This window comes from Eurosta solidaginis, chromosome 4, assembly GCF_040869045.1.
Source record: "Eurosta solidaginis isolate ZX-2024a chromosome 4, ASM4086904v1, whole genome shotgun sequence".
NCBI classification, from domain to species: domain Eukaryota; kingdom Metazoa; phylum Arthropoda; class Insecta; order Diptera; family Tephritidae; genus Eurosta; species Eurosta solidaginis.
Window position 1 is genome coordinate 130,070,079 of NC_090322.1, and position 25,975 is coordinate 130,096,053.

At 36.2% G+C, this 25,975-nt stretch overlaps 2 protein-coding genes across 5 annotated transcripts in view; both read right to left on the minus strand.

The window, feature by feature from the left end:
• The window catches only part of LOC137250327 (probable peptidoglycan muropeptide transporter SLC46), a 52,015-nt gene extending 37,989 nt beyond the window's left edge, over positions 1 to 14,026 (minus strand). The window contains exon 1 of one of the 4 annotated variants that reach the window (XM_067782933.1): positions 13,891 to 14,026. The gene's annotated coding sequence lies outside the window, so the exon portion shown is untranslated. Of the gene's footprint in view, positions 1 to 7,383; positions 7,971 to 13,890 lie in introns of those variants that run through there. The other 3 variants (XM_067782932.1, XM_067782931.1, XM_067782929.1) reach the window with 3 other exon arrangements.
• LOC137250331 (uncharacterized) overlaps positions 1 to 25,975 on the minus strand; it is a 316,174-nt gene that overhangs the window by 92,427 nt on the left and 197,772 nt on the right. The window lies entirely within an intron of this gene.

The following is a 25,975-nucleotide window of genomic DNA, read 5'->3' on the forward strand; positions in this document are numbered from 1 at the left end:
ACCAATATTCCACATGTTCAAAGTGTGTTTGAGCTCTAGGCCAATATATACATATGTATGTTTATTAAAATACAGCAAATGTGTTTAAACAATGTATATTTATTTGTCGAATGGTTTGTCTTGCCAATATTTCGACTTCAATCTGAAGTCATCTTCAGGACTGAAAAATACGAAAAACATTTATAGAGACATTGGTGCATACATACATAATTAACAAAGGTGGAGATACCGACAGACATCCAGTGGCTCCTCTCCTTAGGTCCGAAATTCTCTTTACCTATAGCTAGCACTGAGTTCCCGCTGTTCAAATTGATAGCAGATGGAGAGGATTGCATTCAAACTATTCAAGATAAAGAGCAGCAAGAAATTGAGAGGAACAATCTAACCACACTAATACGGGATCAGCTGAGAAAGCCTAAAAGTAGCGTGAGAGATAAATTTGTATTAGATACACTACACTCCACAAATAAGTTCCTAAAAAACAATAAAAATGTACTTGTTCTGAATGCCGATAAAGGCAATGTTACGGTTTTAATGTATAAGGATGAGTATGAAAAGAAGTTACAACAGATGGTTAATGACATTTCCACTTACAGAGTACTAAAACGAGACCCCACTAATAAGCTTCAAGAAAAAAATAATGAAATTGTAGAGAAACTATTTAAACATAAAATGATCGATACGAAAGAGAAATACCAATTAATAACCAAAACGGCCATCGCGCCAAGACTATATGGCTTACCTAAAATCCATAAAGAAGGATTACCATTGAGACCCATTTGTTCGTCTGTCAATTCCCCATCATAGAAGTTATGTAAATATGTTGTCAATGTCCTTGAAAATATAACTAAAACATCTAAATATAACGTAAAAGACACTATCGCCTTTAAGAACAAAATTAAAGATACCTACATCTTTGACGACGAGAGTCTCGTTTCCTTTGATGTTGTCTCATTATTTCCAAGCATCCCGGTAGATCATGCCTTGGAAATTATAGCTTCTAAGTGGGATGATATAAAGAACCATACAACTCTCACTAAGGAACTTTTTATGAATATGGTTTGGTTCTGTATAAGAGATAATAGATATTTTACTTTCAACAATAAAATTTATGAGCAATGGTCAGGAATGCCTATGGGGTTACCAGCATCTCCTGTAATAGCGGATATTGTGATGGAAGAATTGTTACAGAAATTCGAAGAAGATTCACATCACAAGCCACGTTTATTAACGAAATATGTGGACGATTTGTTCGCCATCGTAAAAACGGATGCCGTGGAAGGTATGCTTAATATTTTGAATGGATACAATAGGAGCATCAAGTTTACTGTTGAAGTCGAAACTGATGGACAGTTGCCATTTTTAGATACCTTAATAATAAGAAGGAATAACCAACTTTCATTTGATTGGTACAAGAAGCCCACTGCATCGGGTAGGCTAATCAATTATAACTCGAATCATGAAAAGGCAACGATAGTCAACACAGCCAAGAATTTTGTCAGAAGAATTCTCGCCATTAGTGATGAAGTCTACCACGAGGAGAATATAAAAGCAATAAAAAACATATTAGAAAATAATGAGTTTCCAACACATATAATACAGAGCTATATAAGAGATTATTTCGTAAAATTAAATATAAATAAACCAACTAATGATACAAGGAAAATGTATAAATCGACCACATTTGTATCTGGTCTGTCTAATAGAATAAAATATTCAAACATATATGACAGAGAGAGATTTAAATTAGCTTTCACATACAACAATACGTTGCAACGGAGGATTTTTAGCAATACGAAAAGCAGAATAGAGAAATTTGATAAATCGGACGTTATATATAAAATTAATTGTAATGGCGACGGGTCCCACGTATGCGACAAAGTATATGTGGGGACAACTAAATCGAAATTGAAGACGAGGATTTCCGGACATAAATCAAATATCAAAAATCGTGACAACCCTAATGACAATAAGACATCTTTAACTCAGCACTGTAGAACCACTGGACACTCTCCCGACTTGGAAAATGTAACAATAATGCAGCATGAGAGAAACAGCAATAAACGCTATATACTTGAAATGTTACACATAATAAATACACCAAGTGACAAACGCATAAATTTCAAATCAGACACAGACCATTGCGCCTACGCCTATAGAGAACTTATCAACAACAACATAAAAGGCTTATAATAAGAGTGTGACTTCGTTTGCACAATTGTTCACCTGCTGCTGATGTGAGCGTCGCTTACGGTTGGAGAATTAATGTATTGTTGTTTGTATACAAATTTGTTTACGATTACTGTATTTTATTGTTTATGTTTCTTAATGTGTTTAATGTTCTTTTACCCTTGTTTGTTAAAATATAAAATATAAAGTTAGTCGACCAGGTGCAGTCATAAGTGTAAGTTGGCACTTGCGACAATTGCATAATTATGTATGTATGTACCAATGTCTCTATAAATGTTTTTCGTTTTTTTCAGTCCTGAAGATGACTTCAGATTGAAGTCGAAATATTGGCAAGACAAACCATTCGACAAATAAATATACATTGTTTAAACACATTTGCTGTATTTTAATAAACATATGTATATATTGGCCTAGAGCTCAAACATACTTTGAATATATTAACTAAAAGGCCGGAATACAAGAAATTAATATTCCATATGGTCCATTTATTTTCTGTGTATATTTAGCACGGTGGGCCATAATGGCGTTATTTACCGTTGCAATTGGAAATAAAGCCATAATTTTGATATGGCGTAATTCCAACTGTCAAGGGAAATAAAGACATCATCCCTTCAAAAAACGCGAGTACTTCATAAATAATGTAAGGAATACTCCTTTGGGAGTATAGGAGTATTCCAAAACTAATCTGTATTCATACAAAAAATTTGCTCCAATTAACATTGCGATGTCCTAGGAGAGGAGTAGGTGATCCCACTCTCGCTTTGTTTGTGAGTATTCCATAGAGTACATACGTGAGAGTACTTTCCAAAGTACTTTCACTGTAGTACTCCATGAAGCACCCATAGAGGATCATATGCCAAAGTACTAAAGAGGAATTGTGTCGGAAAGAATTATCGGAGTGAATTTAATTTAAAATGAAGGTAAATGAAGAGGGGCAATACAACTTTTATATTTTTTACTACGAATATTCTTATGTTATTTAGCATTTGCGTGAATAAAGAAACTAATATTTCTCTATACTATAGTATGTATACATAAAACCAGTGCGCAGTTGCATTTATGAGAGTTGCCATAGTAAAATTTTATTATCAGTTATTTGTATGCAATATTTTTATTTTGGCAACTCTGTTCGATCGTCATCGTGTCGTGATCACGGTCGTTAAAAAACGAGCAATGATCGGCTGATGGTGGTCCGCAAACGCATTGCAAAGGAGTATTGTTAGAGTACTCCAACATGAAGAAAATGGAACACGTAATCCAACAATTTTTACAGGGATGATGGTCCTATTGCGTTTTCCAAAATTTATATCTAAAGAAGATAACATAGTTTGGTATGGACGGTCAGCGCTGCGGGGAACGGCGCGGACGCGAAACCCGCGCCGCGCGGCAGGCGAATTAACGCCAAGTTACGCTTATATATAAATATATAAAATATTTTTTTTAGTTTATCCAAAAAATGGGGAAATAATAACTATAATTTTTTTAATTTAATAGTAAGTAGTAGTTGGCCTTAATCTAATTTACGAGAGTACTTCCCAGCCAGCATTTTTTGAAAATTTTTATCAAAAAATATTTAAATATCATACCCCAAGATGATTAAAAACGTTCAAATTTAAAAGCATTTTCTGTTCGAAAATAACTGTATCGTCGGGATAAAAATGTACCATAAATGTGATTATTCTTGAATAATCATTTATGATTCATATTTCGAAACACTTTTTATTCATAATTGATATTATTGTAAAATTAAGCTATAATTGTTTTAGAGTAATATTTGACTGCTTTTCACAGTCATTTTCTGATCATATTCGTGAACATATTTCAATCGTTTTGGTTGAGATTTTTACATCCTTTTTCGATTGCGATTATGATTTATTTATTCTTCATATCTAATTCAAAATAAGATACTACATAATAATCTTATTTCATCAGGGGAAGAAAGCATGCGGAAGTGAGCTATTTGAACCACTCGCAAACAAAACTTGACTGATATACACCTGCGACTACAACATCCAACATCAGCTATGATCGTCAATATCTTAAAATACGATACGGTACGGAATGTTGAAGCCGTATCCAGGTATGTCAAGATAGTTTCACTTACCTGGGGTTCAACTAGCTCACAACCTTTGTATTGTCCAACTATTATGTATTTTCGGGGAAGCCGAGGGTGGAGAAATGGTTGGGGAAATCTTCGGTCCCGAGCAGCATTTACATTATTTCTTGTCTTGAAGAATATGTATAATTGTATAAATAATAAACATTTTATATATTTTTTCTGAGCTTCATGATTGAAAAAATATGTGTATGTGAAAAAGATAAGATTTTCATTGAAAAATAAAATTTTAATAAGTATGAAATTCATTATTCAGTCAACATACATATATATTCATAAAAGATTAGAAAGCTGAATTAAAAATGATTATAAATTTTTGATCACCTAAAGTAAACACATTTGATTCAAATATAATTCCAAAATATGATTGAAAAACCATATTCAGTTTCTGATCATCAAAAGTATTCATATTTGATTATTTCTTTTATTCAATTGTATGACAACTCATTATTTAGTCAGAAAGAGTAATCAAATTGTATTTATATGTAAGGAAATTCAAAATTGTATCATCTAAATGCTGAGTGGGTTGTATTTGAAAATTTGGTATTCTGCTGCTATATGTATATAATAATTTAAAAGATTTTCTAAATCCCGGTGTGGACAAGAAATGAAAGAAAATATACATTATACAACAGTTTGTTTTTAGTTTTGTATTCAGAATAGTGGTTATGGTTTCCACTGCGACCAAGCCTATACCTGGCACACACCTGTTGGCAGGACTTATTCTTAGTTTGATTTCTAAGCTGACATTGTTCATGTTATTGATGCTGGTTACAAATTAGACAAAATGCTACACAGTCTTGAATATATATCCTTCAGCAGTGACGTGGCTGCCAAGATGCGATAGAAGCTCTCAGCTGAGTATTTCATGTTCGGTTACATCCGAACATAGACACCTTTACTAGTTTTAAAATGTTTAGGTCTTCCTTGCCTTACATTTTTATACTCAGCTGAGCAGAGCTCACAGAGTATATTAATTTTGTTCGCATAACGATACCCCGTAACGGCATAAACTAATCGAGATAGATATAGACTTCTATATATCAAAATGATCTGGGCGAAAAAAGAAATTAATTTAACCATGCGCGTCCGCCCGTACGTCTGTCAGTAAACACGATAACTTGCTATCTTAATGAAATTTGGTGTGTAAGTTCCTGGGCACTCATATCAGATAGCTGTTTAAAATGAACAAAATCGGACTATATCCACGCCAACTTTTTCGATATCGAAAATTTCGAAAAACGGAAAAAGTGCGGTAATTCATTACCAAAGACGGATAAAGCGATGAAACTTGGTAGAAGCGTTGACCTTAATACGCAGAATAGAAAATTAGTCAAATTTTGGACAATGGGCGAGGACCGCCCACTTTTAAAAGAAGGTACTTTAAAAGTTTTGCAAGCTGTAATTTTGTAGCTGAGTATGTAGTGTTCGGTTACACCCGAACTTAGACTTCCTTACTTGTTTCTACAATTCTTGTTTGTCCTATTCCGTTAGCCTTTGAAGATTTATGAATTTTAAGGGAGATTTTTAAAAAATTCACGAATTCATTTCGCTTTGCTATGGACTTTTGTATTTAATTGTTTAAAGTTACACATTTTTAAACATTTTATTATTAATATTATAAACATTTTATTTTTTTGTAATATTATAAAATTATTTTTCTAGAAATTTATTCAACATTTCATGTTTTTTTTAATTGTTGTAAGATTTCATTATGTATTTTTTTTTAAATTTGTATTAGTAATTTTTACTTCATTTCTAATCCTAAGCGCGCTGAAAATATTCTTTTATAAAGCAATTATTTTATTATTAAATAATTTGGCAATATTTTAAACAACGCGACATCAGTACGGACAAGGCAACAGCTGTTGCTATAATACCTTGTAAATCTATTCAAAGCCCTTTCGTCCAGGAGTGGGATTCGAACCCGCACTTAACTGTTACAAACACATTCAGCCAATATCATGCCTTCTCGTCATTTTTTTTTTTTATAAATCTTTTGCCACTAAATTGTTTATAAATTTAAATTTAAATTTATTTTATACTTATTGTTTTGAAAAAAAATTTTTTTTTTTTTTACACATATTTTTAATTTAATTTCTCTATGCACAAATATTTAGAATTGTTTCAAAAGATTATTTTAAAAAATAATATTTTTTTTGATTTGCTAAATTTTCGTTCTTTTGTGATGTAAATTTATATATTTCTTTTTTGTCTTTGTAGTAAACGAACTTTATATCATTATACGATTTTTGCGACTAGTTTTATTTGTATTTTCTAAATTTATTTTAGCTAAGAGGGACTAAGAACTGGGTTGTATTTATATAATTTTATATGTAATATCATAGAGTTATATTGACAAAATTGTTGGTAAATACAAACTTTGATTTCTCAAATTATTTTTGATATCTTATACATTATTTTATTTTTTATAGAAAGTTAAATTAAAAGTCATTGTTGTGTCATTATTTATGTTATTAAATTATTAAAGCCATTTAAATTCTTTTATTTATTTTTATATCAAAATCTTTTATTTTTTGCCTGATTTTAATTTTTTAATTTTCGTTTTAATGTAAATTTAAAAAAATATTTTATGGTTCAATAATTTGCCATTCTTCAAAAATATAAACTAATTTAAGTATTCATTTAGTTTTGCTGATTTTCCGACAGGGTGAATAACTCCTGCATATTGGAATGATTTTCCGCCATCCCTAGTCAAATTTGGTTTGGAGACAAACCAGTTTCGACGTTGCGCCATCATCAGTGTTATTTTTCGAACGACGATGACGGAAAATCTATCCAATATTCATCATTAAAATAGTTTTTTTTTTCATAAATTCTTAAGTAATTTTTATTTTTTTTATTTTTTTTACTTATATATTTATTATTATTTAATTATTTTTTAACAAAAAATTGTTTTTTTCTTGAACATGGGTATGGGAAAATATTTTCATTTAATTAAAACACACAGTACCCATTTAAAATGAATTTATTAGCCTACAACATGCATAGGCCCCCTCATCCCTTCATTTGCAAGCAAAATTCATGAGCAGACTATTACCAATTCTTGAACTTACAATTACTTTACACTTTTTGGTTTTTTCCCAAAGTTAGTTGTTAATTATTTTCTCATTGATGCTCCAATTTTTTATCTATATTTCCTTTTCATTCAAATAGGCACCCATTTACATACATATATGTACATATGTAAATCTTCTGTAGATGCACGACTAAAACAATACTCAATGTCTAGTTGGTTGCAGATAATTTAGTTTATAATACCGTTATTATGTATGTTAATCCATTACACCAAATAATTTTTGCAATTGCAGTTTCAATAATTCACAAACTATTTGTTTATTGTTACTTTGCTAATTCGCAACTGTTGAAAGTTTTTAGTCCACTCTCTCTTTCACTATTTACGCTAGCTAAGACTTGATTTTCGCTTTTTCGTTATTTACTTTTTGGAATTTTTTCGGCAAAAAAAAAATTTGTATTATTTTTGTTTTATAGCCATTCAAGAATTTGTCGAGATTTTTCGAAAGTAACGATCCATTGGCGTCGACTTGAGCGCAGCAACTGAAATTTGAAATATGCGTTTTGAGTTGATGAAGTCGCGCGCGCATACAACCAATCTAAGTTGATTCAAGCCCAGCAATGCTAAACCAAGTTCAACGGCAACATCAGCGGCAGCGGCAGCGGCAATATAAAAAGCAGCGACGACGATGGCTGCTACGGCAACGCAACAAATATAGTCAACCTTTAGGTGCGTACATACATCCATACATATGTACATATATGCAAACAAACGAACTTTTTTTTCAACATAAACGTAGACTTTTATTAGCCGAAGAAAAAAAAGCAACAAATTTATCTATACACCTTAGTATATGCATATACACAAATTACACACAAACGCAAACATATTTTTGCAAACATACATATATAAATATGTCAACAGTTTTGCCGTCACTGACTAGGTAAACGAAAATTTTCACATACACACAATTAAATAAAAACCAATAGGGAAAACTAATTTCGGTTGAAGCCAAACATGATATGTTTGTATACTCACTTTTGGGTCTGAGCTGAAGTCATGAGTATCATACGAGAAGCACCAACCTGCGAGTAACCAGAAACGATATAATATAGAGACATTGCATAGACGAAAAATCGTGTGAGGCAAGCTTCACAAAATTCTAGTAGGTCACATTCACCACTTACCACAGCAGAATTTGTAAAACTACCACTGTCTGTATTTGTTATTTAATAATTATTTGTACACTTTTTATTAAGCTAATGTGTTCAGAATTTTAATTTTTACTCACTAAAACTCCAATCAGTGTATTTCTGTGCTTAAATTATGTTAAAAATTGTGTTAAAGTTTTTGGTGTGATGAAAGTGACCTACTAGAATTTTGTTACGCTCCGCTGCTTTCCACCGAGGTTCGCGCATGCGATATCTTTATATTCAAAAATTTTTGGAGTAACGCTATTACGTTTTTAATTTTTATACTCATTTGAGCAGAGCTCACAGAGTATATTAAGTTTGATTGGATAACGGTTGGTTGTACAGGTATAAAGGAATCGAGATAGATATAGACTTCCATATATCAAAATCATCAGGATCGAAAAAAAATTTGATTGAGCCATGTCCGTCCGTCCGTATCTTGATGAAATTTGGTATGTAGGTTCCTGAGCACTCATCTCAGATCGCTATTTAAAAATAAAGATATCGGACTACAACCACGCCCACTTTTTCGATATCGAAAATTTCTAAAAACCGAAAAAGTGCAATAATTCATTACCAAAGACAGATAAAGCGATGAAATATGGTAGGTGAGTTGAACTTATGACGCAGAATAGAAAATTAGTAAAATTTGGGACAATGGGCGTGGAACCGCCCACTTTTAAAAGAAGGTAATTTAAAAGTTTTTCAAGCTGTAATTTGGCAGTCGTTGAAGATATCATGATGAAATTTGGCAGGAACGTTACTCCTATTACTATATGTACGCTTAATAAAAATTAGCAAAATCGGAGAAGGACCACGCCCACTTTAAAAAAAAAATGTTTAAGTAAAATTTTAACAAAAAATTTAATATCTTTACAGTATATAAGTAAATTATGTCAACAATCAAATCCAGTAATGATATGGCGCAACAAAATACAAAAATAAAATAAAATTTCAAAATGGGCGTGGCTCCGCCCTTTTTCATTTAATTTGTCTAGGATACTTTTAATGCCATAATTCGAACAACAATTTACCAATCCTTTTGAAATTTGGTAGGGGCATAGATTTTATGACGCTAACTGTTTTCTGTGAAACTGGGCGAAATCGATTGAAGCCACGCCCAGTTTTTATACACAGTCGTCCGTCTGTCCTTCCGCATGGCCGTTAACACGATAACTAGAGCAAAAATCGACATATCTTTACTGAACTTAGTTCACGTACTTATCTGAACGGACTTTATCTTGGTATAAAAAATGAACGAAATCCGACTATGACCACGCCCACTTTTTCGAAATCGAAAATTACGAAAAATGAAAAAAATGCCATAATTCTAAACCAAATACGAAAAAAGGGATGAAACATGGTAATTGGATTGGTTTATTGACGCGAAATATAACTTTAGAAAAAACTTTGTAAAATGTTTGTGACACCTACCATATTAAGTAGAAGAAAATGAAAAAGTTCTGCAGGGCGAAATAAAAAACGCTTGAAATCTTGGAAGGAATACTGTTCGCGGTATTATATATATAAATAAATTAGCGGTATCCAACAGATGATGTTCTGGGTCACCCTGGTCCACATTTTGGTCGAAACCTGGAAAACGCCTTCACATATACAACTACCACCACACCCTTTTAAAACTCTCATTAATACCTTTAATTTGATACCAATATCGTACAAACACATTCTAGAGTCACCCCTGGTCCACCTTTATTGCGATATCTCTAAAAGGCGTCCACCTATAGAACTAAGCCCCACGCCCTTTTAAAATACTCATTAACACCTTTCATTTGATACCCATATCGTACAAAGAAGGTCTAGAGTCACCTCTGGTCCATCTTTATTGCGCTACCTGGAAAAGGCGTCCACCTATAGAACTAAAGCCCACTCCCTTTTAAAATACTCATTAACACCTTTCGTTTGATACCCATATTGTACAAACGTATTCTAGAGTCACCCCTGGTCCACCTTTATGGCGATATCTCCCTATACAACTACCACCACTCCCTTTTAAAACCCTCATTAATACCTTTAATTTGATACCCATATCGTACAAACACATTCTAGAGTCACCCCTGGTCCACCTTTATGGCGATATCTCGAAAAAGCGTCCACCTATAGAACTAAAGCCCACTCCCTTTTAAAATACTCATTAACACCTTTCGTTTGATACCCATATTGTACAAACGTATTCTAGAGTCACCCCTGGTCCACCTTTATGGCGATATCTCCCTATACAACTGCCACCACTACCTTTTAAAACACTCATTAATACCTTTAATTTGATACCCATATCGTACAAACAAATTCTAGGGTCACTCCTGGTCCACCTTTATGGCGATATCTCGAAACGGCGTCCACCTATGGAACTAAGGATCACTCCCTTTTAAAATACTCATTAGCACCTTTTTTTTGATACCCATATTGTACAAACAAATTCTACGGTCACCCCTGGTCCACCTTTATGGAGATATCTCGAAACGGCGTCCACCTATAGAACTAAGGCCCACTCGCTTTTAAAATACTCATTAACACCTTTCGTTTGATACCCATATTGTACAAACGCATTCTAGAGTCACCCCTGGTCCACCTTTATGGCGATATCTCGAAAAAGCGACCACCTATACAACTGCCACCACTCCCTTTTAAAATACTCATTAGCACCTTTTTTTTTGATACCCATATCGTACAAACAAATTCTAGGGTCACTCCTGATCCACCTTTATGGCGATATCCCTAAATGGCGTCCACCTATAGAACTATGGCCCACTCGCTCATAAAATACTCTTTGATGCCTTTCATTTGATACACATGTCATACAAACACATTCCAGGGTTTCCCTCGGTTCATTTTCCTACATGGTTATTTTCCCTTATGTTGTCACCACAGCTCTCAACTGAGTATGTAATGTTCGGTTACACCCGAACTTAACCTTCCTTACTTGTTTATATATGTATTTATGTACTTAAAGGTACAAACTCGAAAATAGCAGTGGCAATTTTTACGTAATTTCTATCAATTTCTTTTTATTTCCCAAAGTTTCAGAAAACAGTTTCATGAATTTTATAACTGAAACTGCGCAAATCAACCTTAAAAACATTTTCGAAAAACTTCGAAATTTTTTACGAAAGTTAAAGCTAGGCGCCATTCATATATGTAGAAGAAAATAAAAAAACACAACTTCGAAAAAAAATTGCTAAAAAACAATAAGAATTTTAGGGGATCTAGAACTTGTACTTTATTCGTCTAAAACTGACTAAAACTGACAGTGCCGCATACTAAAAAAAAATTCAGAAAACTCTAGATAAAAAGTTTGAAGCTTTCAAACAGTTTTCTCAATTTTTTTAATTTTTTCGAAAACATGTTTGAGATTGGTTTTCATAGTTTTACTTTACACATTTATAAACATTTTTTCTCAAAGTATAAAAATTAATATCTCTGGCCAAGTTTGAAAGGGAAGGTGCCATGCCCATTTACAAAAATTTGTATCATATGGTATCCGATGCAGATAGCTTTTCTTCTGATCGAAGCTTGCCTTTTATAGATTTCCAAACTTTCCTCACCCCTTCCACCAATCCTTTTATGTCCTCTGTTTTTCTTTTTACTCCCAGTTCCTTTTTCTCTCCAGTTCCTACTAACTTTAATTCTCCCTTTCGCTTCCCCCGTCATCAAACCCCCACTCCTTCTTCCTATCGCACTGCATCTTCGTCGTTTTTCGGAACACTACACAAGATGTAAAATCACAATATCTCGGGCGCCAGATCGGGAACTGCCTATGTCAGACATGTATATTTTTCCTAAATGTGTTTTAAATGTCTTCTACGAACAGATTCAGATGTGTAAGAAAATTTTTGGATTTTTTGTGGTTAGGCGTGGCACCCTTCACATTTCGAAATGGTCATAAAATTTCTATAATATTATTATGTGCGACATAAAAACGGTAAAGAACTTTGAGCAGATATCGAAGAAAAAAGCACATAATTTACATAGGAAGCAGATTTCAAAGATTGGAAATTATAACGAATTTGAACTTCTCTGGGGGCACGGCACAATCCACCATTCCAAACCTTATGAAAATATATGCTGTGCTCACAGTCGACGTATAAACTTACTGCGAAAACTTTATAAATATTATTGGGATAGAGGACGATCAAATATGCAAAGAAAGGCTCAGGTCAAAGCGTTATCTGTTGGCAACTTTTCGTGCTTGAACTCTAAACCATTATAGAGCGCTTCTGAACAAAACTCTGGAGTCCTAAGTTAGTTTAGGTAAGGTTGAACTGGCTGGTCTGTGAAGGCTTCCATTTACCGAATAAGTCCTTTGTATAACCTGAAGTTTTGCCAACGACCGAACTAAAAAAATTGTATCAAAACCTGGTCTCTGAGACCGACGAAACACATTTTCGTAATTATTTTTATGCACGAAAATCTGTAGAGCTGAGCTCTATGCTAGCTGTCGGATTTGTGGCTTATTTCGTTATAGTGCACGCTGTGCGTTCGTGCGAAGCGTATGTGTTGTAGCATTTGGCGCCAATAGGTCCGTGAGACCGACACGAGTATGCCCTGATTGTTATGGTGAGGCTCAAAATTAAGCCAAACATAGATAAATATATACTTTTATATGTGTTTTATTATTATTAAGAAGTTTATTTTGTTTTTAAGAAGATGTTCAGATTTTATTTTTGTTTTCCTATTACTTAAGAAAAATATCTCAAATTTGAAGACTGATTTGTGGTAGACTGAAAGTGTGTAAAATAGTTAATAAATGAAGTACTATGCACACTATTTGGTTCATTATACCCTAAATTTTAAAATAATTATAATATTACAAAAAAAGAAGTATGTAAAAAATATATTGTAGGGGGTATGAACTATCGGTCTGTGAGACCGTGCGCGAGTATAGATGTTACAATAATTGGCGCGAGTATAGGAAGGTTAACACCTTATTACAAGCAGATTTCTCAGACCCATGCTACTTGCTGTTTCTAGATCTGACAGCTGTATCGCTCCGAATAGCTACAGTCTTAGTTTGGCGAGCACAGATGTTGAATAGATTCTACAAGCTTCACAAACCCATACTTTTTATATTGTTTTTGTTTAGAGTTGGCGAATATTTTAAAGTATCGCAAATTAATATGCAATTCAAACGACCACCAATTATCAAAAATGATCTAAAGCAATAACGACACAAAATAACGAATGGAAGTTGAGGAATCAAAAGCACTACCAGGCCATTAAGGCGAGAGAAGGGTTTTGTTCAATTTTAATGCTTTACAAATGAATAGTGGTGAATTAATACTGTAGTGTAAGGGCCAGATTTGGTAAGACGCCGTGTCACTCACATTTACACTTACAAATAATACCAAATTATCGGAAAAGCATCAGAATTTACTGTATCTTACTGAAATGAGTGAATGCCTAATTTCGTACGAAGCTTGGTCCACATCAAAAAAATTACTCCTTGAGTTATATATAATTTTCCCCTTAATTTCCATTATTGTTGCTATTCGTGAATAAGGTAAATATTTTTACTTGCATTTAATTTGTTTTCGTGACATCCTGAAAGTAAAATGTTAAGAAAAAAATATTAAAAATATACTTTGTACGCTAGCACAACTGAGTATAAAAATTATAAAAGCTTAAAGTAAAATGAAGAAGCAAAAAGCAAAAGTGGCGAATTCATAGTCGCAGATAATCTTTATATTGGAACATAGACACAGCAGTGCCGAGTGAGCTATGAAGGCATGAATGGCAGTTGCCTCAGAGCTCTGATGGTAGCTTAGGAAAGTAAACTCTGTGTTTGGTAGGAGCTTCAATGTGTTACGGTTTTTAACTCTCATTAAATTTTGGTATCTGTCGTCAATCCTGGTGCTACATGCTCTGTATTTAATAATTGTCTCTCTGCGCCAACGAAACATTTTTCGGAGGGTTGCTATGTAGGATTCTTCTTTACTACGTGACCACTACCCATTCTCTTTTTCTTCGATCCGTAGACTAATTTTCTCTTCAATAAAACCTTCCTCAATCTATATATTTCCGTGATTGTCGCTGACTGCACAGAAATGTTTTTATTAAAATGTTTTATTTCATTTTTTATATCCTTACCTCACTTTAAATTCTACCTTAACTACTTTTTTAAAAGAATCAGTGCTTTACTAGACCATACAAATTTTTTTTTTTTTTTTTTTGACTGGACCTCCTTGATGGGCAAGCTCTGTTGTAAGCTGTTATTAATGTATTTGATAGGATGCTCTAGAGTTCCTCGAACTCTTCTTTATTAGCAACCTCTTTATGTTTCCCAAGCTTCCTATCTACAAACTCCTCAAATTCAATCCCTTTCGTCACCCTAGAGTTTCTAAAGGTCCCCTCCCTTCTCTACCCTTTGCAGGTTGATGCTAATCCTGATGCTTGTTTTGAAAGCCTTTTAACTCAGACTTGTATACTAGTTTTTAGTGTATATCAATAAAGGGGTTCATCTTTCTCTATCTGACTATCGCTAGGTTCTAACTGCTAATACTATACCCCATTAATGAATGCACTTGACGCCATTTTACTGTGTTGCAGGTTTATTTCTAGAATCCGTAGCATCACTGAGCTATCTCCCACACTTCAACATAATCGCCTAAGTCCTCTTCTTTCCCTTTTCTTGATTATTCGTTCTCGGAAAAGTTTTCTACCTTGCCTGAGGCAAACTTCTTAAACACCGACTCCGGCTTCAAGACATTTTTCAAAGCTCCGTGTATTGGTTTTACGCATCGTTTTCAAAAGATAAACAAAATAATGTGCGCCTCAGGGCATAGAGCTCCTTTAACTCGCCACTGAAGCGCTTACTTCTATCTATCCACTTACCTATGTAGGTTCAGACTCGCATTGTACAACAAAGTGTATGCTACTAGTAACTGACTAACTCACTGGTCCACTGAGCAACTGTCTAGTCGACGACCTCACTTAAAGCCAGATTGCCTAATAGGCTCTCTTGTATTGTCTGCGTTGTAGGTGTGTGACTGAGCTGGTGAACAATCTTCTTCTGCACGATGTACATTAAGGTGGCCCTTATTTGTATGGAGAAAATTTTATCATCAGATTTCTAAAGCCTCAACCCCTAAATCGATAGTAATATAGCCGAAGATATCACACAAAAACTTTTATCCCGATTGGAGATTGTTTAGGCGTGTCGCAGGGGGGTCAAAGTTGAAATTGCTCTATGGAGACTCAAAAAATAAAAGTGATTTTTCTTTTTATCTAATACTCGAAATCGGTAGCCCTATGGTAGTAAATATCAGATGCAAATTCTGGTCCCGATTGGAAACGCCTAAGGGGTGTCGCAGGGGGGTTGACTACCCTATGGAGACTCGAAAAATAAAAGTGATTTTTCTTTTTATCTAATACCCGAAATAGATATCACTATGGTCGGAGATATCACATACAAAATTTGGTTACGATTGGAAAAGCCTAAGGCGCGTCGCAGGGGGGTGAAAGTCAAGATTAACCGACGGCTTCTTCTAACGCAGTATTGAAATGATATCTGGAATTACATAATTGTAAAAAGTAACAAAGACTGTTTATTACCTCCAAGCGAGTCTACATCGCAGCTTTTTTTTTAAGCACTTCTTTATTATTTCCGGTACAATTTATTCTTGAAAATGCGCCCAACTTCCTTTCTTCCTCTGATTGATTAGAAACTCCTTATCAGTTTGGTTGTTGATCATGTTCAATGCTTTTTGTGAGCTATATCAAATAAATTTTCCAATTCTTCGCAAAATATCGACTCTTTCGCTTTTTGGTATGCAGAATGACGTTTACTGCTTTTAAAAAGCGAACGCCATCTCATATATAACGCTTCTAACTTCGCAACACTATGATGTTTAGAATTGAGAGGGATGCGTGCTTTTTGCCAAAACACTTCCGTCTCTTTTGTCACATGATATGCACTCTCGCGAATACTTAATTTAGTTTTTCTAATATTGTAGAAAAAAACCCGTAAACCTTGCCCATTAGAAGGCAACTTGGCACCCGTAATTTGGGTTTCGATGAGGCCCACTAACAAATCTTAATTTTTTGTCGCGATGCCATATTGAAACGAAATATCAACTTCAGTTCTTGATCACTTGAAAACGTAATTTATTTTGTGCATTAATTTGCTTATAATATTGATAAAAAACCCATAAGTTACTATATACAGACCATTCTCCTCTCTTCTCTTTCTCTTTTATTCTGCGAGTCTCCATAGGGTAGTCTGAACTTTTACTCCCCTGTGACATGCCTTAGGCTTTTCCAATCATAACCAAATTTTGTATGTGATATCTCCGACCATAGTGATATCTATTTCTGATACTACATAAAAAGAAAAATCACTTTTATTTTTCGATTCTCCATAGGGTAGTCAACCCCCCTGCGACACCCCTTAGGCGTTTCCAATCGGGACCAGAATTTGCATCTGATATTTTCTACCATAGGACTACCGATTTCGAGTATTAGATAAAAAGAAAAATCACTTTTATTTTTTGAGTGTCCATAGAGCAATTTCAACTTTGACCCGCCTGCGACACGCCCAAACCATCTACAATCAGGATAAAAATTTTTGTGCGATATAGTTGACCGTGGTGCAACCGATCTAGGGGGTGAGACTGGAAAAAATACTACATTCGATTATAAGGACCACCCTAATGTACATACATACATAATCATATTAATATGTGCATACGTTGGTTATGTATGAATGTCGTATGTATGTATTAAATAAAAGAATTAATAAAATTCAGTACTTCAATAAGCAAGAAAAAATACATATAAATAATAATAATCCAAGAAAACACTCACAATCAACTAAATCAACTGTGAACGAGCGCTTAGCTCTCGGCGTCGGCATTTCTATTATATGTCACCATATTTAATCACAGAATTCTCATATTTTATAATAACTAAGTAGTAGCTTATAGTGTTAGTCATGTATATATGTTTGTTGTTGAATCTATATATTTATTTAAACGCGTTGGCTTTGTACTGGCTTTTGTTTTGAATTTTTCTTCGATGGTTATCTTTAATGGTGCTTCAACTTTTTTGTCTCAATTATTTTGTTCACATTTTATGACGAACTATTGATTGCATTGTACACAATTAAGTGAAGTTAACACAGCCTTCATAATGATAGATGCACCTATGAGGCTTCCGAGGCCAATACCATAAAAGGGTCTGTGACGCGCCTGATAGATTGTACACAAATCTTTAGAACACAAACCCACGCTACACTTAATGTGGCACAGTACGCAGTGAGGTAATTGAGCAAAATTTACATATGTATGTATAAGTAAAATATTTGGCAGATCTTAGGTTATGTTGGGTTGACTGGCAGCTTTCTAGCTAAGGAATAGCACACTTCGACAATTTTATGTTGGTTCGTTTCCTACGCCGATGACTGCACAATAATGGCCACAGGCCCTGGCCCACAGATCGAGAAGCTTTGTAACAAAGTAAACAGCTATCTCCCTGATCTCTCCAGTTTTTTCGCCTCGCGAAACCTGACATTGTCACTGACTAACTCATCGGCGACCTGTAAATAGGGTGTCGACCATTTTGAACATCCACATTAATGGCACTACGCTACCGACTGTCTTACACCCTAAAATCTTGGTGTGACGTTCTAAAAAGGATCTAAACTTTTGGTGAGCATGTAGCCGCAATTTTGCGAAAATCCAGAGCCGTAATAAAATCCTCACATCTCTTGCCTGTAGCACTTGGGGTAAAGATAAAGAAATGCTCATAACCACTTACAAATCAATTGGCCGGCCGATTGCAACTCCGCTTACCCGATATGGTCGCCAAGCCTAAAGGTTACTCACTGGAAGAAAATACAGGACTGCCAAAATACTGCCCACAGAACTACTACGGGATGTCTTCTTATGTCCCAAGAACACCATCTACATAATGAGGCGAGAGTACTCTCCATTAGGGAGAGAAATGAAATGCTAACCAAACAGTTTCTGTTGATTATTTAGATGGTGTTCTTGGGACATAAGATTACAGCCCGTAGCGGTTCTGAGGGCAGTATTTTGGCAGGCCTGGTGGGACGTTATGAAAAGGATCTAAACTTTTGGTGAGCATGTAGCCGCAATTTTGCAAAAATCCAGAGCCGTAATAAAATCCTCACATCTCTTGCCTGTAGCACTTGGGGTAAAGTTAAGAAATGCTCATAACCACTTACAAATCAATTGGCCGGCCGATTGCAACTCCGCTTACCCGATATGGTCGCCAAGCCTAAAGGTTACTCACTGGAAGAAAATACAGGACTGCCAAATACTGCCCACAGAACTGCTACGGGATGTCTTCTTATGTCCCAAGAACACCATCTACATAATGAGGCGAGAGTACTCTCCATTAGGGAGAGAAATGAAATGCTAACCAAACAGTTTCTGTTGATTATTTAGATGGTGTTCTTGGGACATAAGATTACAGCCCGTAGCGGTTCTGAGGGCAGTATTTTGGCAGGCCTGTATTTTCTTCCAGTGAGTAACCTTTAGGCTTGACGACCATATCGGGTAAGCGGAGCTGCAATCGGCCGGCCAATTGATTTGTAAGTGGTTATGAGCATTTTTTTATCTTCACCCCAAGTGCTGCAGGCAAGAGATTTGAGGATTCTATTACGGCTCTGGATTTTCGTTACAATTGCGGCTGCATGCTCATCCAAAATTTAGATCCTTTTTATAACGTCACACCAAGATTTTAGGGTGTAAGACAGTCGGTAGCGTAGTGCCATTGACGTGGATGTTCAAAATGGTCGACATCGATGGTGTTCTTGGGACATAAGATTACAGCCCGTAGCGGTTCTGAGGGCAGTATTTTGGCAGGCCTGTATTTTCTTCCAGTGAGTAACCTTTAGGCTTGACGACCATATCGGGTAAGCGTAGCTGCAATCGGCCGGCCAATTGATTTGTAAGTGGTTATGAGCATTTTTTTATCTTCACCCCAAGTGCTGCAGGCAAGAGATTTGAGGATTCTATTACGGCTCTGGATTTTCGTTACAATTGCGGCTGCATGCTCATCCAAAATTTAGATCCTTTTTATAACGTCACACCAAGATTTTAGGGTGTAAGACAGTCGGTAGCGTAGTGCCATTGACGTGGATGTTCAAAATGGTCGACATTTGGATGTCCATGTTGTAAATAGGAGAGAATCAGGGAGATAGCCGCTTAGTTTGTTGCAAAGCTCATCGATCTGTGGGCCTGGGCCTGGGCCTGTGGCCATTATTGTTCAGTCATCGGCGTAGGAAACGATAGTGACTCCTTCTGGTGGTGAAGGTAGCTTTGATATGTAGAAGTCAAACAGAAGTGGTATAGTACAGCTCATCATTGAATTTCCTTCGACACACGCAGTTGAAAGGTCCTTACAGTTCATACATCTAAGAAAGAACAGGATTCCCCAATAGGTGCTTCAAAGGACTATTCGATCCCTACTTCAGGAGCAGAGACCATTGAAGACCTAATGGATAGAACTTTATTACTAAGGTTCAAGATTCTTTAAATCTTGCTATTTTCGATATCGCGCATATAGATCTAAAAAAGCTAGCTCAAAAATCTTAAAATGGAATGTGTACCACCGCACTTTCCAAATCAATACCCAACATACTGTATACTCGACTTATTAAGACCTCCACTGATCATTAAAATGAATTGTCGCATATGGGGGAGGCAATCAATTTTTCGGTTGATGGGTTTGATCTAGGTGTGACATATATACATACATATAATTACATACATATAATTCCGGATGCTTCCTACATGTGCTTGTATATGTGTATTAATAAAACATTGCCATTATTTTGGTGCAGTAACCTGTAAGTAAAAAGTTAATCATACACCAATAATGTAGGTAATTAGCATTCAATTGAGCAAAAAAGAAATTGCGTACATGCGTAGGTACTAATCATAGTTGGGCATGGTGCACTAAATTTTTTGTACGCTGAAACTTTACTCACCACTTCAAATGTATTAAATTAACTTATTAGTTGTAGGAGAAAACCGTTTCATTCACCAAAAACTGGAATTGGGAAATGATGGAGGAGTGACATACGGCCAACGGTCTTAACGTTAATTGAAATTACGACCAGTTTAACTAGCAACAGTGTCAATTGAAATTATGAAAATAGGAAATGGTCAGAACGTTAAATTTTAAATGGTTACAATGTCAAAGATATTAACATTATAACCACCCGGCTTTTCCGAAATGTTCATAAAGTCAACTCTTCTTTTTTCAAGTGGTCCTAAAGTCAGTTATTTTGTTTTTCACCACGTATTACAGTTTAACAACTGCCGAATTATACTTATGTTTTATTATTGTCGCCATATTTTTGTTCGGTCTAATGAAAAGACACATATTTTTAAAATTTTCGAATATGACGCACCATTTCCTTTATTTTAGTCTCATTATAGTCTCATTCGAAAAATCGTATAAAAACAGACCCAATGAAGACTTCTCTGAGAGAGGAAGAATTTACTCAAATAGATGTTTATAAAAAATTTATTTTCTGATAAACTGATTTTTTATAAAATATTCAATATTCACAAAATTTTAGTCATAATAATTATCCGCCAATACGCTAATGTTTTAGTGATAATGCAATTTGTTTCAATGGTAGGCGAGTTCTAAATTTTAGTTTAAATATAAATTAAATGCACTGTGCTCAATCATGGTACTAACAACTGTTCATCAGACAATCAATTGCCAAAAATTTGTATACCATTTTATACTTTGTTATAAATGAAATTGGTATCGTAATTATCACTTTCATAAAAAGCCAGTAACAAAGCCGCAATAAACAATAAAATAATCAATCGTTTTACAATAGCATTTTGTTTTTTATTAAAATATGAATAATAGAACAGAGGCACTAAATAAAGGATTTGCACCGTTTTTGCCATAAATCCAGTAAACACTAAAAATTTCATAAAGGTAGGTTAAGAATTTAGCACGGCCAGAAAATGCGCGCTTTTTCATGCATTTTTATTTATTTACAAAAAATGTATGTAATTAATAGTATTTATACTATTGTAATACTTTTATTTCCATTTCGAAATATTTTATTGGCAGCAATTAAACTTGTTGGAGTTCTAAATAAAATTTTTTTGTATACCAGATAAAATTAAAAAAAAAAATACCTTGCACGTTCACCCATCGAAGATCTTTTCTGCCAATTTACATCTGGCTCCTCCCTCCTACAAATTAGCCGAACGGGACCTACATGTTTTATGCCGACTCCAAACGGCAGCTGCTAGGCAGATCAATTTTCAATGAGAAGCTTTTCTTGGAAGAAATGCACTCAGATGCTTGTCACACCAACAAAAACAAAAAGTTTTTCTATATTTTTGTGATTGCTTTGCCCGGGACCTGAACACTGGGCCTTTGGTGTGGTAGGCGGAGCACTCTACCATTTCACCACGACGGTTGCTAGATAACCTGTGTAAATAGTTACGTAACTTATTTTGATTAAAAAAATACTAAAGAGCAATGAAATTCCATTTAGAGAAGCATTTTGACACAAAACTGTCATAAATACGTGGGCGAATAAAAGAAAGTTGTACAGCATAAGAATTTTTATACTCAGCTTGCTTTGCACACAAAGTATATTACTTTGGTAACATAACGGTTTGTTGTACAGGTATAAAGGCATCGAGATATATATAGACTTCCATATATCAAAATCATCAGTATCGAAAAAAAATTTCATTAAGCCATTTCCGTCCGTCCGCCTGTCCGGCCGTTAACACCATAACTTGGGCAAATATTGAAATATCTTCACAAAATTCGGTACACGGGTTAATCTGGACACAGAATAGATTGGTATTGAAAATGAGCGAAATCGGGGACGATAACCACGTAAATATGGATAAAATGAGATAATTCAAAAAAGCTAAGCTAATATAATTTAGCAGGTGGACTGGTTTTATGGCGCAAAATATAAGTGCTAAAAAATTTTGGAATATGGGCACCGCCCACTTGTGATAAAATCAATTTTACAAATATTATTAATCATAAATCAAAATCGTTAAACACATCGTAACAAAATTCGGCAGATAACTTGGCTTCACTAAATGAATGCTTCGAAAAAAAGTTAACAAAATCGGTTAAGGATCACGCCACCTTTTATACAAAAGAAATCGTAAGAAGTTTTATATAAAGGGCCTTACTTACTTACTTACTTAATTGGCGCTTAACCGTCTAAACGGTTATGGCCGTCCAACAAGGCGCGCCAGTCGCTCCTTCGCTCCGCCAACCGGCGCCAATTGGTCACACCAAGGGAGTTTGAATCGTTTTCCACCTGGTCCTTCCAACGGAGTGGGGGCCGCCCTCTACCTCTGCTTCCATAGGCGGGTTCCGATAGAAACACTTTCCTGGCCGGAGCATCATCTTTCATTCGCATAACATGGCCTAGCCAGCGCAGCCGCTGCGTTTTAATTCGCTGGACTATGTTGATGTCTGCGTATAGCTCGTACAGCTCATCATTAAATCTTCTTCGGAACTCGCCATCGCCAACGCGTAGAGGTCCATAAATCTTTCGAAGAACTTTTCTCTCGAACACTCCCAAAGCCGCTTCATCTGCTGTTGTCATGGTCCATGCTTCTGCCCCATATAGCAGGACGGGTACGATAAGTGACTTGTAGAGTATGATTTTCGTTCGCCGAGAGAGGACTTTACTTTTCAATTGCCTACCTAGTCCAAAGTAGCATTTATTGGCAAGATTGATTCTTCGCTGGATTTCAATGCTGATGTTGTTGCTAATGTTGATGCTGGTTCCCAAATAAACGAAGTCTTTTACTATTTCGAAATTATGGCTGCCAACAGTAGCGTGGTTGCCAAGGCGCATATGCGCTGACTCTTTGCTCGATGACAGCAGGTACTTCGTTTTGTCCTCATTCACCATCAAACCCATCTTTACCGCTTCTTTTTCCAGCTTGGAGTAAGCAGAACTAACAGCGCGGGTGTTTAGGCCGATGATATCAATGTCATCAGCATATGCCAGTAATTGCACGCTTTTATAGTATATTGTTCCAGTGCGGTTAAGTTCTGCAGCTAGTATAATTTTCTCCAGCATCAAATTAAAGAAATCGCACGATAGGGGGTCACCCTGTCTGAAACCTCGTTTAGTTTCGAACGGCTCGGAGAGGTCCTTCCCAATTCTGACTGAGCTGATGGTGTTGCTCAACGTCATTTTGCACAGCCGTATAAGTTTTGCGGGGAAACCAAATTCAGACATAGCGGCATATAGGCAGCTCCTTTTCGTGCTGTCGAAGGCGGCTTTAAAATCGACGAAGAGGTGATGTGTGTCGATTCTCTTTCCACGGGTTTTTTCCAAGATTTGGCGCATTGTGAAAATCTGGTCGATGGTAGATTTACCAGGTCTGAAGCCGCACTGATAAGGTCCAATCAGCCGGTTCACGGTGGGCTTCAATCTTTCGCACAATACACTTGAAAGGACCTTATATGCGATATTAAGAAGGCTGATTCCACGATAGTTGGTGCATTTTGCAGTATCCCCCTTCTTGTGGACTGGGCAAAGAACACTTAGATTCCAACCGTCGGGCATGCTTTCGTCCGCCCATATTTTGCTAAGAAGCTGCTGCATGCGCCTTACCAACTCCTCGCCGCCGAACTTGAATAGCTCCGCAGGCAATCCATCAGCGCCCACGGCCTTGTTGTTTTTCAATCTGGTTATTGCTATTCTAACTTCGTCATAATCGGGCGGGGGGACATATATTCCATCATCATCGATTGCGGGATCGGGTTCTTCATCTCTGCGCGGTGAATTGCTGCCTCCATTTAGGAGAGCAGAGAAGTGTTCCCTCCATAATCTAAGCACTCTCTGGACATCAGTTACAAGGTCGCCGTTTTCATTCCTACAGGAGTTTGCCCCGTGCTTAAAACCTTCCGTCTGTCGCCGTATTTTTTGGTAGAATTTTCGGGCGTTATTCCTGGTGGCTAGCAGCTCAAGCTCCTCGCACTCACGCCTTTCTGCTTCTGCTTTTTTCTTCCTGAAAAGGCATCTCGCTTCCCTTTTCAACTCACGATAGCGTTCACACAATCCTCTTGTCGCGCTCGCTTTTAACGTAGCCCTGTAGGCAGCGTCTTTTCTTTCGGTTGCAACGCGGCATTCTTCATCATACCAGTTGTTTTTTCGTGGCCGCCGGTAACCAATTTTTTCCTCGGCGGCAGTATGAAGTGCTTTGGAGATATGCTCCCACTGCTCCTGTATTCCTTCAGGATGAGTTGTGCCCTCAGAGAGCAGGTGTGAGAGTCGAGTTGCGAAATCATTGGCAGTCTGTTGTGATTGAAGCTTTTCGACGTCTAGCTTTCCTTGTGTTTTTTGTTCCTTGTTTTTAGCCGCGTTGAGGCGGGTGCGTATTTTGGCTGCAACGAGATAATGGTCCGAATCGATGTTAGGTCCTCGGATCGTTCGCACATCTAAAACACTGGAGGCATGCCGTCCGTCTATCACAACGTGATCGATCTGATTGCGAGTATTTCGATCAGGAGACAGCCATGTAGCTTGATGTATCTTTTTATGCATGAACCTCGTGCTTGATATGACCATGTTTCGAGCACCGGCAAAGTCAATCAGCCTCAGTCCGTTAGGAGAAGTTTCATTGTGTAGGCTGAACTTTCCGACTGTAGGGCCAAAAACACCTTCTTTGCCCACCCTGGCGTTAAAGTCGCCAAGCACGACTTTTATATCATGACGGGGGCAGCGCTCGTATGTGCGTTCTAATCGTTCATAAAAAGTGTCTTTCACCTCACCGTCTTTCTCCTCTGTCGGCGCATGGGCGCAGATGAATGATATATTAAAAAATTTTGCTTTTATTCGAATAGCGGCGAGACGCTCGTCCACAGGCGTGAACGCCAGCACTTGGCGACAAAGTCTCTCTCCCACCACGAATCCGACGCCGAAACTGCGCTTATTCGCATGGCCACTCCAATATATGTCACAATTTAAAGCTGCAAGGGCCTTAGACTAGAATAATAACCTATAGCTTAGCGAAAACTATTTTTGTCTAAATAATACATCACTTACCAAGTTTTATTCTAAGAGGAAATTAGGAGACATTTTCTATGAATGGGCGATGCTAAGTGTTATGTAGAAAAGTAATTTATTTGAAATGAACTGTACATTGAAGCTCACGCTGAATAAATAATGTTCGGTTACACCCGATCTTAGACACCGCTACTTGTTGTTCTTCCCAGTGCAGATATCTCCTTTCCTCTGCTGCAAAGTTTCGGTACCAATAGCATGATCGAGCCAGGGAAACCTTTGAACTTTAATTTGGCGCACTGTGTTCATATTCTCGTAGAGCTTAAATGTTTAGCTCAGCCTTACAATTTCTTCGATAAACCAACCATAAAAACGACAAATTTTCAGGAGAACTCTCCCCTCGACTATTTCAAGCGCAACAG